The 15,486-nt window shown below is 38.3% G+C and overlaps 1 protein-coding gene across 4 annotated transcripts in view; it reads right to left on the reverse strand.

Moving 5' to 3' along the window:
* cntn5 (contactin 5) overlaps positions 1-12,344 on the reverse strand; it is a 107,587-nt gene extending 95,243 nt beyond the window's left edge. For 3 of the 4 annotated variants that reach the window (XM_005455079.4, XM_013274400.3, XM_013274396.3), the window contains exon 1: positions 11,817-12,343. The gene's annotated coding sequence lies outside the window, so the exon portion shown is untranslated. Of the gene's footprint in view, positions 1-11,816 lie in introns of all 4 variants that reach the window. The other variant, XM_005455075.4, reaches the window with a different exon arrangement.
* Positions 12,345-15,486: the final 3,142 nt, after the last annotated feature.

Genomic DNA, 15,486 nt, shown 5'->3' on the forward strand with positions numbered 1-15,486 from the left:
TCACCCCAAACTTTAATTACTGCTTTCAGTTGTTTAGAGTTGCTGAGTCGAGACAATCAAGGAGACAGCTGAACTCTAAAAACTTTTAAAACTTCTTGAACAAAAAATATGTCCAATTAATTTTCAAGTTCATGTGTATTTGTATCAAATGAATAGCTAGAAACATTTGGTCAACGTGAGAAAAGTAGTAAAGAAAAAGCTCACTGGTTCTGTTTCATTACAAGTGTCCACCAGCAGATTGGGGGGGGGCATAGAGGTCACATCTCTCCTGGATGTGAAATGGGTTGTGGGGCATATCATTCCATGCTCAATAAAATGCTAAGCACTGCAGATCTGCAGATTATGCACTGTAGCTTGGTATAAATTACATTTTGCAGTTGTTTAACTGCTCTAATTAAAATACTTTCTCTCACCATAAATTAAACACATTTCAAGCGTGATACCAAGGTATACCAAAGGGCATAATCTCTTAAAGCATCTGGTTATGTTTAGTTTTTTATCAGAGAATATATATGAATTAATCAGTTCATTCTAACCTTAAAACACCGACAAAAATACGGCTTTGCAGACACTGGCTGGCACTAAACAATCCAGTACCCAGAAATATCCCTCTTGAATATCCCTCTTTTGTTCTGCTTTTTGGACAAAGACAACTTGTTTTAACCGTTTTGTTAAAAATAGGCTGTGTGTGGATATATATGTGTGTACATAGTGAGGGAAACATCACCACATTTACATTTGTTTACCCTCTGCACACAGTTTTGCAGTATCATACAGTTGGGCAAGACTGCTTCATAAACACACACATACACAAACGAATGTACACAGACACACCAGTTTTGAGCACCTGAAACTTTGTACTTCAAATTTTCCCTGGCAGAACCACAGTTTCCATGTGTCACACAATTATGCTTTAAATGAGCTCTATTGAAAATTGAGATTTAATGAGTATGTGATCTGGCACAGAAGGAGACTGTCTCAAAACTAATTGTTGGATCTCTAGAGCTCAGGTCTGCACAATTAACGCATCCACTTGTATTGTTAACAACAAAGTAACAGGGTACATTTGAATAAAACCAACTAAACTAATGTGTTAGTGATGTTTTATTCTATAAATTAGTAGCTCTTAATAGATGTATGAGAAGAAATATACAAAACAAAGGAATTTTGTTGTAAATTCTTTGTTGGTACACAGATAATTAGAGGTGGTGCATTGAAACAGAAGTGGTTTAAATGGATTTATCTGCTAATGGAATGCTAAAAGACAAAAAGAAAAATAAAGGAGAAGCTAAGATGAGCTTTTATCTAAAAAATCTTGCTTTGATGGTACAATCTCTGCAATTTAGCCAAAATGCATTTAATCAAGATTAAAATTCATGTTTGGGATTATGTTAATTTCTGACTGAATGCATACAATTAAGCAGAGATGTAAAGTGAGTGGTGGGCAGGAAAGAGGAATCCAAATATTAGATCTGTAATGTGAAGTAAAGGTCGCTTCCAACATAGCAATAATGTGACCTGATTTTCCTCGCTCAAATCAAGGGGCACAAGTTGCTATGGTAACTATAGTGTGGTCCACAGAATGGAAGCTGGTAGTAAAGATGCTTTAAAAAAATCTGCATTAACAGTCTGATTAGGAATAACTATTTTTTAATGTGTGGTCAATTTTGAAGATTCGTGACTTGAAAATGAAAAACAACAGCTACTCAAACATAGCCACGGGTTTCTTCGTCATTCATTCCCAGTCTAGTTCTCAGTGCAGTCCCGTGGTAACATTTATGGCAATGATATACACACCTAATTAATCCTCAATTTATTTAAATCTGATCTCAACAGTCCAGATCCTAAAGTGATAAAGTGCTTTCGTTGTTACTATGGAGAACAATATACTAGTTAATATAAGCAACTAAATTTCTATTTGGCATAATTTCTTTAAAGTGGGATCACTAATCACAATGAACAAATTATAGATAACAGTTCATGCAAATTTGATTATGTTGCACCAATGAAACAGTGATTCAAAAATAGGTTTGCATTGTAGGAAAACCCGAGGCTGATGTTGGAAGATGACCATGAAAAATAATCAACATGATTAAAGCATTTCAGCCTTTGTCTTGGCTACTTTGAAAACACAACAGCTCATAATAGTTTGAGTTTTCTACAAGGCTACACACACACACACGAAAACACACCCTACTTCCAGATAATCAATTGTACCCTGTATACAGTCTATATAAACAATGAATTTAACCACTTGGAATTGCCCGTCTGCTCTATTTTTTTCCTTGATTCTCTATATGGACAACAGTATCGGGCCGCACATCTTAATATCAGAATTCAGTTTTTTTTCAACCACATTGCTAAAGATGTATAAAATCAAGCATCTAACCACGCAGTCTCATTTTCCAAACACTTGTGAAAGTCTGAGTTGTTCTAAAGAGCCTACCGAGGTTCCTACTGTACAAAAGTCATCAGCACTCTGCTGACTCAATAACTGCCTCCTCTGGCATTAACACCAGCAGAAATACTGCACTGGGAGCTTCATAGCCTACCTTTGTCACCGTCACTAACTTTTCTGAGACATGTTACTGCCAGCAAATTCAATATGAGCTCATATTTTTTGTGAAATAGTACAATGTCTGAGTTTAAACATTCAATATGTTTTTAGTTGGGACAAGGCCATATTTACCACTGTGTAGCATTACCTCTTCTTTTAACAACGGTTGGTAAACATCTAGGAACTGAGGAGACCGGCTGCTGGACTTTTGGAAGAGAAATCTTGTCCTATTCTTGTCTGATATAGGATTGATTCTAACTAATCAACAGTCCTGTTTGAAATGTGTTCTGTTGGTGAAAGATCTGGACTACAGGCAGGCCAGTTCAGCACCCAGACTTTTCTATTACAAAGGCATGCTGTTTTAATAGCACTGTCTTATTGAAATATGCCAAGGTTTCCCTGAAAAAGATCAAGATGGGAGTATATGTTGCTCTAAATCTCATATTTATCTTTCACCACTGTGCAAGCTGCTAATTCCATAGGTACTGATGCACCCCCTATTGTCAGAGATGGAGTTTTTACAAAACCGTGCTGATGATTAGTCTGATGGTTCCTCTCCTCCTTAGTCCAGAGAACGTAGTGTTAATGTTTTCCAAATGAAAAAGGAAAGAAAATCAATTAGTTTGTCCAAAGAACAGTTTCCCACTTTGTCTCAATCCATTTTAATGAGCTTTGACCTAGGGATTCTCTTTTTATATCCAGTCGTGTTACTCACCGGTTGCCAATTAACCTAGTAAATAGCAAAAATGCAGTAACAGCTTCTTATATTTACCATTTACTTCTCCAGGCTCCTGCTGTCACGCTCCCAACTTATTAAAGACATGTTAAATTCCAAATGAAGCAGTGCTTTTAATAAACTGGTATTTTGGTGGGCTTCATTTTTCAGTCCTAATTATTGCGTACTATTTTGTATTTGAATACCATTACAAACCAAGCTCATTATGAAAAAAACTAAACAAATTTCCAAAGTTTTAGAATCTAAACTCACCGTGTAACGTATATAAACATCAAATGATTGCATTTTTGCAGAAAATTCATATTAAAAAACGCACAGTGGAAAAAAATCAAGTCAACAACATTCAGTTCTCAGGGGAAGGCAGCAACAGGCAGAATTGCATGGTTTGATCAAGGAGCTGAAGCTGTATCGCGGGCGCTTTCATACGTATTTCAGAATGTCAGTGGGGCAGTTTGAGCTCTTCTTGGGACAGCTGGGACCACATGTGATTTGCAGAGAAATAATTTTAGAGAGTCGATTGACACAGAGCTGCATCCAGCTGTGTTTCTGAGGTAAAACAGTAGAAAAATGATTGCCAAATGCAGTTGTCAGATCTCTTTATTCGGATCTGAAAAATTGACTTTGGTTCAAAAAACAAATGCTGCATATTCGTCCAAAAATATGCCGCCGCTATGAACAGCTGCATTAGGCATAGGTGAGTCTGATTTCCACGGATTTCACACGTCTGTTGTGTAAAGGGCTTTACCTGATTGTAAACCAGTCGTGAACTATTGTATATATCCAGCTCCAAGTGTAGTTAAAACACTGTTCTGTTGCACTTACAATAGAAAAAAAAGACTTTAGTGAAACAGAAACTTTAGTCAGCTCATTCACAACCAAGAGAGTCTGCAGAAGGTAACTCACACAGATTGTCCATGTATGGGCTTTTTGCAGACCTGTGCACGGTGCCTGTCGCCCTATTGCACTTACTTTTTGCAGTCTTTTTTTAACTTTTGTCAGACACAGAAGTCAACTGTCTGCTGACAAAGGTATCTTGGGCTCACAATGTTTTAAGGCTAAGGCTAGTGGTCTTAAAATATACATGAATGGTGAATATTCTGACTGCTGCATTACTCTGCTCACATATACTATATTTTAATATAGTACATATTCCCTTTAAATGGTCATTGTTAACAGATATTTCTGTTTCCTTTTATCAGATAATGGAAAAAAGGAAATAGTACAAGAAACATGATCCACTGAGACTATAGTAATAACCAGCAGACACATCCAAATCAAATTCAAGCTGCTGTTTTGAAGTGCTAAATCCAGATTTTATTACTACAACATCTTCTGATCACTCAGATAGACAGTAGACTCACATACATACAAAAAAGACATTAAATGAGGAAAAAGAAAAAAAATAACAATTTTATATGCACTCTTTTTTTCTTTCAGCACAATGCAAAAAACTCTACTGAGTTTTTAGTGATTCTAGTTGCTTTTCTCTCCTCTGCTCTGATTTCACCACTCCAGTTGTTTTCAGTGTGTGCTCCACTCCATGTTGAAAGTTCATCCTTTCCTCACCCACACAGAGTGAGAAAATAAAAAGGAGATACTACTCGAACGTAATGTTGCTCGAATTGAAGACTGTGTGTTCTCTAATTGTAAGAGCAATAAAAGATTTCCAACAAACAACACTAAGCAATGACTCTTTCTCAGGCTTGTCTTTGAAATAAAGAAACAGGCTGAAAATTCCTTCACTGGACTGTATTACGTTTTATAATAGCTCTCTGCATGTCTTTAAATTTAGGTTAGCTTAGGTAACGCAGAAAATTAGATTAGACACTCTGAGGCTTGATTACAAATTAATCTGTTTACCACAGAACAGTTTGTGGTAAGTAGAATAAGACTTGGGAAAAAAAGAGAATGGCCCTTTAAACCATTTGAAACCATCCCATAAATGTTTTCCCTTTGAAGCTAAACTAATTCAATTACCTAGAAACTGTAGATCTAAGTGTGTGTGTTTCAGACCAGAGATTCTCTCCTGCACAGCAGATGTTCTACGTACTGTAGCTGATTAATTACAAGCCTTCAGTTGCCGAACAATCGGAGTTGCTTATGATAAGCTAGAATGAGAATTACAGTCAATAATTGTAGAGTGGTACAGCTTAGTGAATGTTCTGAACTTTTTCAAAATAGGTTTGGCCAGTTTTATTTTCACAGGCTGCACTTTTGGCATTTTCATTTTTGTGTAGCCCTCCCTTTCTGTCACATCTCTCATCAATCTCCCATTATGTTAACTGCAGCATTCATTGTTCTAACAAACAATTCAGCAGCCTCTCACCCAGTGCTCAGAGGTTGCCTATCTTATTGTTTTATTAAAAGCATAAAAGCATTGTAATTTAAAGACACATTAAGAATGGATAACTTTGACTTGTAAATTAAAATATAAACCATATAAATTAATTGCACATATTGAAGTAATGGTATAGCTACTGTGAAATGCAGGAAAGAAATGAAATCAAATCAAATACAAAAAAACCCAAAAAATAAAATATTTAATCTCCCTTGTATTTTTTTTCAGTATCATTATAATGCTTCTCACAGCAAGCTGACAGCTGATATCAAGAAATGGTGTAAACCCAAACATCAGCATTCACAACACAATAGCAGCTTTGTATAGATGCTTCATAGAACAGCATCCTTTCTTTTATTTCCTGTAAAATGCATCAGTGGGTCTGTCTTATCCCAACACCTAATGAATCCTCACATCATCCTAATATCCTAAGACATTTTACTCTTATTAGGTCTTACAAAAAAGCCCCTTTTAACACCATGGATACTATATACTAAAGTGTATTCAATTTCCTTCTTTTACCTCACAATCACAAGGTCATTGACTTTACCTAACATGTTTATATCAGTTAAAAGTCAGGTATAGAAAATGAAAATCACCTATGATCAGGTCTTGCCCATTCATATGAGTACCATTATATCATAGCCTAACAAAACAATACTTCAGAATTTATGCATTCATAAGGATAGAATAAATTCACTGTTGCTGTCACAGGAGACCGAATGGTGAGGTACTGCACAAGACAGCTAAGCACAACAGCCTTCTCAGTTGTTTTCCGACAGATTCCTCCATACACATTTCATCTCTTGGGAGAAAGAGGCATGAGAGTGGAATATAACAACTCAACATGAGCCTGCAAGATGCAAGAAAGGTGACCCTAAAACACTCTATTCTTTTAATGGACACCATTCCCTTGGAAAAATCCCCACTATTAGGTTGATCATGAAGGAGCAGACGCTACGAAGGACTTGACTTAAAATATGTCCAAGAACTACTGAGGTTACTGTTCTGGAAAGAATATGTCTGCACTCTGAAAGAGCTGACAGTAACGTGCAATTAGAATTAATGGTGTAAACATGCATATAAAAATACAGCACGAGTCAAACAAAACTGTTCTCAAGATGATTCCTCATTTCCAATCAAACTTTTACAAGAGAAAACACAGCACATAAAAACCGTTAATGCAATAACGAGCTAGAAAACAGCCGTTAAGCAACAGGGCCTAAAGACATTTTCACTAGGGTTAAAGATTAAAATGTGAAAGGTAATTCGACCTAATTATGTACAAGACATGATTAAAAAGTTCAGAGTCTGTTACAGTTTTGCAATAACTGAGAGCATCACGCACATTTAATAGGTGCAAGCAGTGTAGAAGGGGACTACTTTGAAGGGGGTGGCGCTGGATTACTTTTATGGGCGCGGTCTCAGGACTTGTGAAATGTTACATTAAAATCACTGGTCTCTCAATGTTCCTTTGATTTCTATAAACACTGCTCATGCTCTCCATGTCTTTGGAGGTAAGACTTATTAAGATACCACAGGAGTAGATATGGAGCTGTAAAGTCTGGTGTGAGCTCCAATGAATTTTAAGTGAGGTGTAAAAAAATTGCCTCCTAGGAATTATTTGGCGTATCAATGCCCTGCTTGAGGTAATGAGAAACAAAAATTAAATATATAACAGAATAAAAAAGAATGCAAATGAAGTTATGAATCTTAGGTAACAATAACTTATTATGCCTCAAATTCTACTGAAGATTATACACATACCTTGCAAGCAACCCGTTTTTGTCTATCGTTATAACACTTTTGATGCAATTCCCAATCTGACAAACACAAACTTGTTTACCATTTACATATATTTTTTTTAATGTTTTTATTTATTTATATAATCACATTTTACTTTCTTTCATCTGAAAGTCAAAAGTGTCACTAAATTCAGCTAATCTTTCATTTTGTACTATCAGCATGATGCAGATATAGCCTTAGACCCTGTACTTGACTCCCATGAAACTGCATAGCCAGTTTTTACACCTTCATCTCACTAATCTGTCTAGAGCATGAGATTGTTAGACGTTTGGAAGATAAAAAATCAAAGAGTGTTGTGCTTCATCATGGCCCTGGTAGATAAGGCCCTTTACTGTCACATAAAATCAGGAACTGCCTACTGAAAAACACTCCATCCTCGGGCTATTCCCTACCATCACCATCATCACTACTCTCTATACCATCTCCGCAGATACTTGGTGTTTGCTTCACTGACAAAGTCCTTCCTTACACCTATTTCAGCACGCGAGTAATATGTTGAGTAAAGGGTGCTACTGTGCAGATTTCATCAATGAAGTCAAAAGGTTTGCCTTGTTGCCCCGATAATCAACTAGATTTACCATTTCAACTAATGAGAGCCCCATATTTTGAATTACAAGTGTGTTCCTGTTTTCATTTCAACTACTACTTCATAACCACGTTGCTTTGTTTCAGTTAATAACCTTTAACACTTTAAAAGCACATATTTAAGCTGTGGCGCAGAGGAAGCCTGCAGGTATCTTCAGATCACTTGCTCAAATTAAACACACTGAGGACAGCCCAAAGACAAATGGATACCAGGGCAGCATAATTAACCAACCTGAGGCTGTGGGACATATTAGCAAACCAAAATAAGTTATTTTAGCCATTCTGAAAGCAGTAGAAATCAAGAAAGGAAAGCCCCAGGTTGATGCAGTCATGTCACTTGTGTTAATTACACACTGCTAACTCACACAATTGTCATGGTGCGTGGTGTTTCTGTGCAACCTGCTGGCTGCAGCGCACGAGTCAGATCAAAGCAGCGACGTACATACGAGATGAAGATACGAGGCTGAAGGATGCAAAACTGCACTCAAATTAACAGTACTTATTTTGTTCACACACACACACTTTAGCATTGCAATGTCAGTGCGACTTAAGATTGTCTGTTTGACTCATTGGACATCAAATCCAAGTCATTCATAACAGTGACAAGTGGATGAGGGTGCTGAAAGTCAGTCTTTCTTACACAGATGCTTCTAAGCAATTATATAAATTAAGTTGTCAGATGGGTCATGAGGGATGTTTGTCTTCCAGGCTCTGCTAGACCAGCCTGCCTTACAAACAAAGTGCTAGATAGGAAGACAGCCAAAGAGGAGTTTGCCACTGTCAAGATTACCAACACTTCTTAAAAGGAATTTCTTTAATCCAACAAATGCGTGTCATCTCAAATCACTGCATGGAAATATTCCCAGGGCCTACATTGTTAGTCACGATTATGTTTTGAGGACAAAATTAAGCCCTTGCATCCTCTGGACAGTGAAAAACATGTTGTTTACATATTTGAGGATGCTCAGCAATTTCCTATCACTGCTTCACTGCGCTTTTGTCACCATAGAATAGCTTCAGAGTGCTCTATACAATAAAGCGGGATATAGTGTGATACCATATTATCCTTTGAATAGCTTTGCTCACAACACTCTACAGGGACATGTTGAGTGCCACTTGTGGACATTTTTGTCCGTTTTCACTTTATTAGTTGCAGATTTGTCAGTGAAAATAGGATTCCCTTGGGTGGTGAGACAGTTTCTATCCCTAGCCTCTCTCTTGTCACTGCTGATATGCATTTTTTTTCCGCCCAAGTGTCCCAAAGGCCTTCACCAGAGTTGTCGTTTTTAATTAGCCATACCCTAAATGCGTGTCTGTTGGCCCATGTCAATAGTCATTTAATTTAGGAGGATGGGGCAGCTGTAATATCAAGACATCTTTCATTTCAATCAAGGTTAGCCGATTTACTAATTTGCATTTCATCTCACACCTGCCCCATGTGGATTTACAAACATTTTAAAGCATGCGCTGCAAGCAAATAACTGATTTACATATGATAAAGATGGGGGTAACCTCTAATTCGTGCCAAGTGAAACAAGCACAGCTGTGCGTTCCCTCCACCTTTCCCCCTGATATGCAGGTGAATCTCCTTTTGATTACTTCATCTGGTGACTTGAACTATACATCTCTTGGTGAGATGAGCCATTTTCAGATAATCTTAGGAAATTAAACCCAGCAGTACAATGAACTGATATGGCAATCATTTAAGCACATAGGGCTTATGAAATATAGATATATATCTATAATAATATTAGGGCAAATTATAGGACATTTGAAATCACAAGCATGCCTCCAAGTTATACTTCCATCATTAAGTCTTAATGGATGCTCTATTACACTAACAGAAAACCATGATAGAGCTACACTGTGATGTGGGTTATATTTTTGTAACACTGCTATACAGTTTTAGAGATATAATTCAAAGATATTTAGCTATTGGTGTTAAATTTGACCTATATTTAGGTGAGGTTTCTGTTTTTTACCCTTTTTTTCAGGGTGAAATATGGAAAGCTTCCTTGAGTCATAAATGCTCCACATTTGTTAAAGTGGAGCATTGTCCTCATGCTGAGAGTGAAATATACCAGTTGGAATCAGGGGGAAATAAAACAGAAGGCCACTGCTGTAAGAAAACAAAGAGACAAATGGTTTTGCTGAATTTGCCTGAATTTTTTGACATTGTAGCAAAACTCCATATTGACTGCATCCATGTTGCAAACAGTGTAGCTCTGCCACGGTGTATTGTATGTGACATAGGCCACAGAGTTTAGAACAATTCATGAGGCAAGTCAGAGAGAGAAAGCTACTTTTCTTTCAGCATATCCCACTCTCACATACACATATGTATGTAACACGCTGGGTGTCAATAAAGCGAATGCCATATATTTCACAATTTTACAATTTATGGAGTAAGAACAATTGTTTTTGGGTTTTTTTACTGTTGGAAAATGTCTGTCTTTTTCTTGAGCTTCATAGATACATGCTGCATATGAACATCTACCACCTTCAAAGCAGATCTGAACATCTGCTACTATATGTCAGCTTCTGGGAGCCACTGAAGGATGCAGACAAAACTAGTTTCTACATTTTTAGAAAGAAAAACTGTTCCAGAGGTTCATCATTTAAAACTTTATGACTCTTAAATATTGTATTGACATACTTAGTGACTTTAAATTAGAAATTAGCCTTAAAATATTACAGTGCTGTTTCTTAGTGCCTCGGAGTGGCCATGCATTAAAAATGAAGAAAACCCCAAGCAGCAGGGGAGTTACTGACAGCAGAAAGACCTTGAAAGGGTGCATTTTCCTTTGACAGACTTAATTCCTTCTGCCACCGCTTGGCTAATTACTGTCATTGAGAAGAAAGTCACGCAAACTTCTAAGGGGGGGAAAAAAGAAAAGAAAATATATCCTAATTGAGTAATGGCTTAATAATAGCCATTTCATTTCTGTGCATCATCCAAACACATCAATAAGACCAAACACAAGTCTGTGAGCCTAAAAGCCACAGTGGACAACCAACTGTCACCAGCGCACTTAGACCAGAGTTTTACACTTTGCATTCAACGCAGCCAAGCTGACTTAGACTTTGGGAAATCTGCATATCTCTGATTGGATAATTCCTATGGGTCTACTTGCGTGGTAAGTGGTGTGTTAGAAGCCTCCTGTTCTCTTCTAACCTAAAGATGCAATCCCCCCTCCAAAAATACAGATCTTCTCCTGCCCTCACAGTGCAGCTCTTTTTCTTACACAGAACATTTAATGGACCCATTTGAGATGCTAGAGCTCAAATCCACTTCTTAGTCATGTGCATTTCAAAACATTTTTTTCTTTTTAAGACTGCTGAAGCTTTACTGTAGGACACCGCTAATTTGACTTCAAAACTGAAGTCATTATTTCAGCTACCTCCAGGCGCGATGAGCAGCTGAAATGGTTCAGTTTGACACTTTGTTGTGTGTTTTGTGCATCTTGAAACAGCTCCATCGCCCACATGCTTAATTTTGACTCTGTTCACTCTTTTGGAAAAGGTAGAAGTTATTGAAGCAGCGTGGTGAGAAGTAAGCAAAGCGGACAGTCTGAAATCTAAAATGCACCCCCCAAAACTATTCAGCTCCTTACAGGTTTTCATTTATTTATTTATTTATTTATTTTTATTTTTTTCATGGATATCTCCAGGCTGTCATCTCCAGAACTTGTCTCTCTTTAGACAACCCGCGTTCGCTCTTACAGATCCAGCTCTACAATCGATAGGAAAAATAAAAGAAATGCGAGTAAAGTAAAATACTTTAAAATACTCACGGAAATACAAAAAAGTCGTCCTCGGTCTCCGGGTGATAGCTGCTGTGGTAGCTGACCCAAACGACGGAATGGCAGCGGTTATATCCAGTGAAGTCCGGGTCCTTCTCTCTGCCGCTCTATGTGGTTAGCCAGCGCAAACAGCACATCCTTAAGCACAAACAGCAGTAAACAGGTACACTTCTTTCGGTCTCGAGCTCTTTACCCCCTAGAAGCGTGAAAGCTCTTCCTCGACTTCGGGGAGCTTACTGGAGGTGCCGTGCGTCGTGCTGGACGTAGCTTTGGTTTAGTCTCTTCTCTGTCAGCCTCCACCGCTGCAGCCGGCTGAGGCTCTGTCTGCAGCGCAGCATCCCATCTCACTGGTGCTGAGGAAAAAAAGGTGGCCCTTAGTTAGTTATAAGGAGTGGCATTGCATCAGTGCATCGGGTTCTGCCATTGTACAAAGATCTTGGTCGGAATATGCGTTTCTATCTGCTGGTCCCTTTGATGCTGAAGTTGATTAAGTGGGAGAAAAAACCTGCTTTGTAAATGGCTGAATATACCCCCTCTTTTCAAGAGTGCGTATATAATGCTGACTTGGGTCCCCCCCCCCTTTTTGTTCATTACTACATACACGTCTGCAGCCCCATTAACACATGTGTGAGGCACTGATAATTTATTAAAACTAATTTTTTTATATACATTTCCAGTCGAGTCTTGCTGCTGAATTTTCTCCCCATTTTTAGCCTGTTATGAAATATGACAAAAAATGTTTTTTATCGTTATTTATAACATTCACTTTGTTGAGGTAATAAGCAATAAGCAGCTACTGTGGCAAATGGCTAACTTTGGCTTAGCATGTTTCACCAATTTCGTAGATTAATGTTTTAAATATAAAATTAACGTGAAGTTTATTTTTCCATCTTCATCAAACACCTGGTGTCCCGCTGTATTCATTTAAACAGGAACATTTGTTACCTGTTAACTTTAGTGTCTGAAAAGTAAAACTAATGCAGAGGGTCTTAAAGCTGCATTTTTTGTAATGACCAGCAGGTGGAGATTCTTCTATAGAGAAGTCTTTGTAGATGTCGATAGAAAATTCTCTCTTGATCTGTCAGGTTAGTACATTCATGATGAGTTTATGAAGTCAGTCACATTTTTTCAAGTCTTATTTTATACTCCACGATTTACATTTGTGAATTTAGGTCATATTTAGAGCCCAAACTGATGATAAAGCAGGTTCAAGGATATGTAGTGTTTCCTGGTTTTTCCCTCAGATCCACACCCTTTCAGGCCAGATTTTAAAACCATATCAATAGTAAAACTAATACTGAAACTGAAAACAAAAATTAAAAATTGATTATTTAACCCTTGTGCTGTCCTCGGGTTCCCATATACTTGTTTGCCATTCACCTACGGGTCATTTTTGACCCGAGGACAACACCAAGAAAAGGTCTGGAGGTGATGTTTGACTCCTTGTCAAGGGGACTGTTTGACAGGACAAGTGTTTATTGATGATCATGATTGACTTCAGATCCATGCAGACTTCCCGGATCAATAGGCTTTACTACCTCACTGAACTTCAAAGTAAGATTAGGAGAATCCTTTGGTGGAAAAGAGTGTTTGTTTGAGTTATGTCAGGATAAAAAGGTGGGATGTGTCCTCGCTATAAAATTAAACATGGGTCCTCAGTTCATTTCTGTGCAACTGCTTCTTTTATGCTCTTTTCACAACCTAAAATTGTACTTTTTTAAGACTTTATTATATTTTTATTAAATGAACTTTATTTCTATATATTTATTATTATGTGTGCCTATTTATGTGTGCCTATGGAAAGAGGCACACATATTACTATTCCTCGGATTTATTATTCTTATTATTATTATTATTATTCTCCAGTTTCCGCCTGAAATTTTGCAGCGAATCTCGCCTCGCAGTTTTGAGACAAGCTTCATATATGTTACCTCATTTTGTGCGGCCGGATCTGGAATGGTGTGCTATGACTTTTGGTGTTTATGAATTTTATAGTTTTTTAAATATTAATATTTTAGTGAAAATTTTCCCGCGCTCCTCTGCCAAACAGTTTTGACATTAGGGTTACATATGTTAGATCATTTTGTGCGGCTGGAGCTGGACTATTATGTTATGACTTTTGGTGTTTATAACTTTTATAGTTTTTTAAATATTAATATTTTAGTGCAAATTTAGGCCAATTCATCTTTTGGCGCCAAATAAACAGACTTCATTTGTGGTGTCTTGGCTCTCTCTAGTGGTATGCCGGGAGTGGTACAGCCTGTGTACCCTTATTTGGATTACCGTAATGATGACAATTTCAACGGTGCGCACAGCGTCGCTGCTTTCAGGAGCCCTTGGAATTTTTAAGGTTGCGCAAATCATTCAAAAGTTACGGTAATGCTTGGTGGAAAACTCAATATCCCACAATTCATAGCACGCCTCTACAGAGTGAACAATGGCGGCCACCACTTCGTTTTATATGTCTTTTATTCGTGTTTCTAGGTCACAAAATAAGCTTTTAAGATATTTTCAGGCGAGAATGTAGGTGTGTAAACTTCAAATATCTGCTTGTTTTATCAAGACATCCCATATTTAGCGACAGTGCTCTGACTACGTCGGTCCTGCCTGACAGCTAGCCGGCTACCTAGCTGGCTACCTAGCTAGCTGCCGCGCTTGGCTGCAAATGGATAGCGAGGGGACTCTCTCTGTCGTTTCACCTCCCTGGTCTCTCGCAAATGCTCGCATAGAATCGCAGTTACAGCTGGATGTGGAAAAAATAACTGAGTTGTTTGGTGGTGGAGCTACAACAGAGGGCAGCTACCCACCGGTGTGTGACAGAAAGGACATGCCGCCAACGAGACATATGAGGCCGGGCAGGCGATTGCTAACGCGGTGGTCAATCATGGATCAGGGAAAGCGAAGGCAGGAGCGTGAGGTGAACTGAATTTCAGGTAAGAAGTTATGAACTGCACTCTATTTGGGTCAGATATAAACCGAGTTTAGGTGTAGTTTATTTAGCAGCAGTTCTCTTATGTGTTGCTGATAGCCGGCTAGCTAGCTAGCGCCGCTAGCATAGTTAGCTCGCGCCGCTAGCAACCCTTCGTGAAAAAGCACCCAGGCTTGGCTTATATTGAGGCGGGTGAAACTCGTGTCAGCACCCGGTCGCTCTCTATTTGGGTCAGATATAAACCGAGTTTAGGTGTAGTTTATTTAGCAGCAGTTCTCTTATGTGTTGCTGATAGCCGGCTAGCTAGCTAGCGCCGCTAGCATAGTTAGCTCGCGCCGCTAGCAACCCTTCGTGAAAAAGCACCCAGGCTTGGCTTATATTGAGGCGGGTGAAACTCGTGTCAGCACCCGGTCGCTCTCTATTTGGGTCAGATATAAACCGAGTTTAGGTGTAATTTATTTTCGTTGACCTTTTACAATCGTAATGCCACGGGAGTTTATATACAGCTGTGTGCGTACTAAGTTACTGACGTTGGACTTTATTTTATTCATTAGGGTTAGTTCATAGAGTTGCCGTGCCGTACAAACGGAATCGTCCCACATTCAGAGAAAACATTATGATTTATTCTGTCTTACGAAGCCTCCCCTGTCATTCTCTCGCGTGTTGAAACGTCAATCATGAAACTGATCAATGATCGGCTGTTCGCTCTTATTTATCGCGCTAAACAACAGC

This window comes from Oreochromis niloticus, linkage group LG14, assembly GCF_001858045.2.
Source record: "Oreochromis niloticus isolate F11D_XX linkage group LG14, O_niloticus_UMD_NMBU, whole genome shotgun sequence".
In the NCBI taxonomy this organism is placed as follows: domain Eukaryota; kingdom Metazoa; phylum Chordata; class Actinopteri; order Cichliformes; family Cichlidae; genus Oreochromis; species Oreochromis niloticus.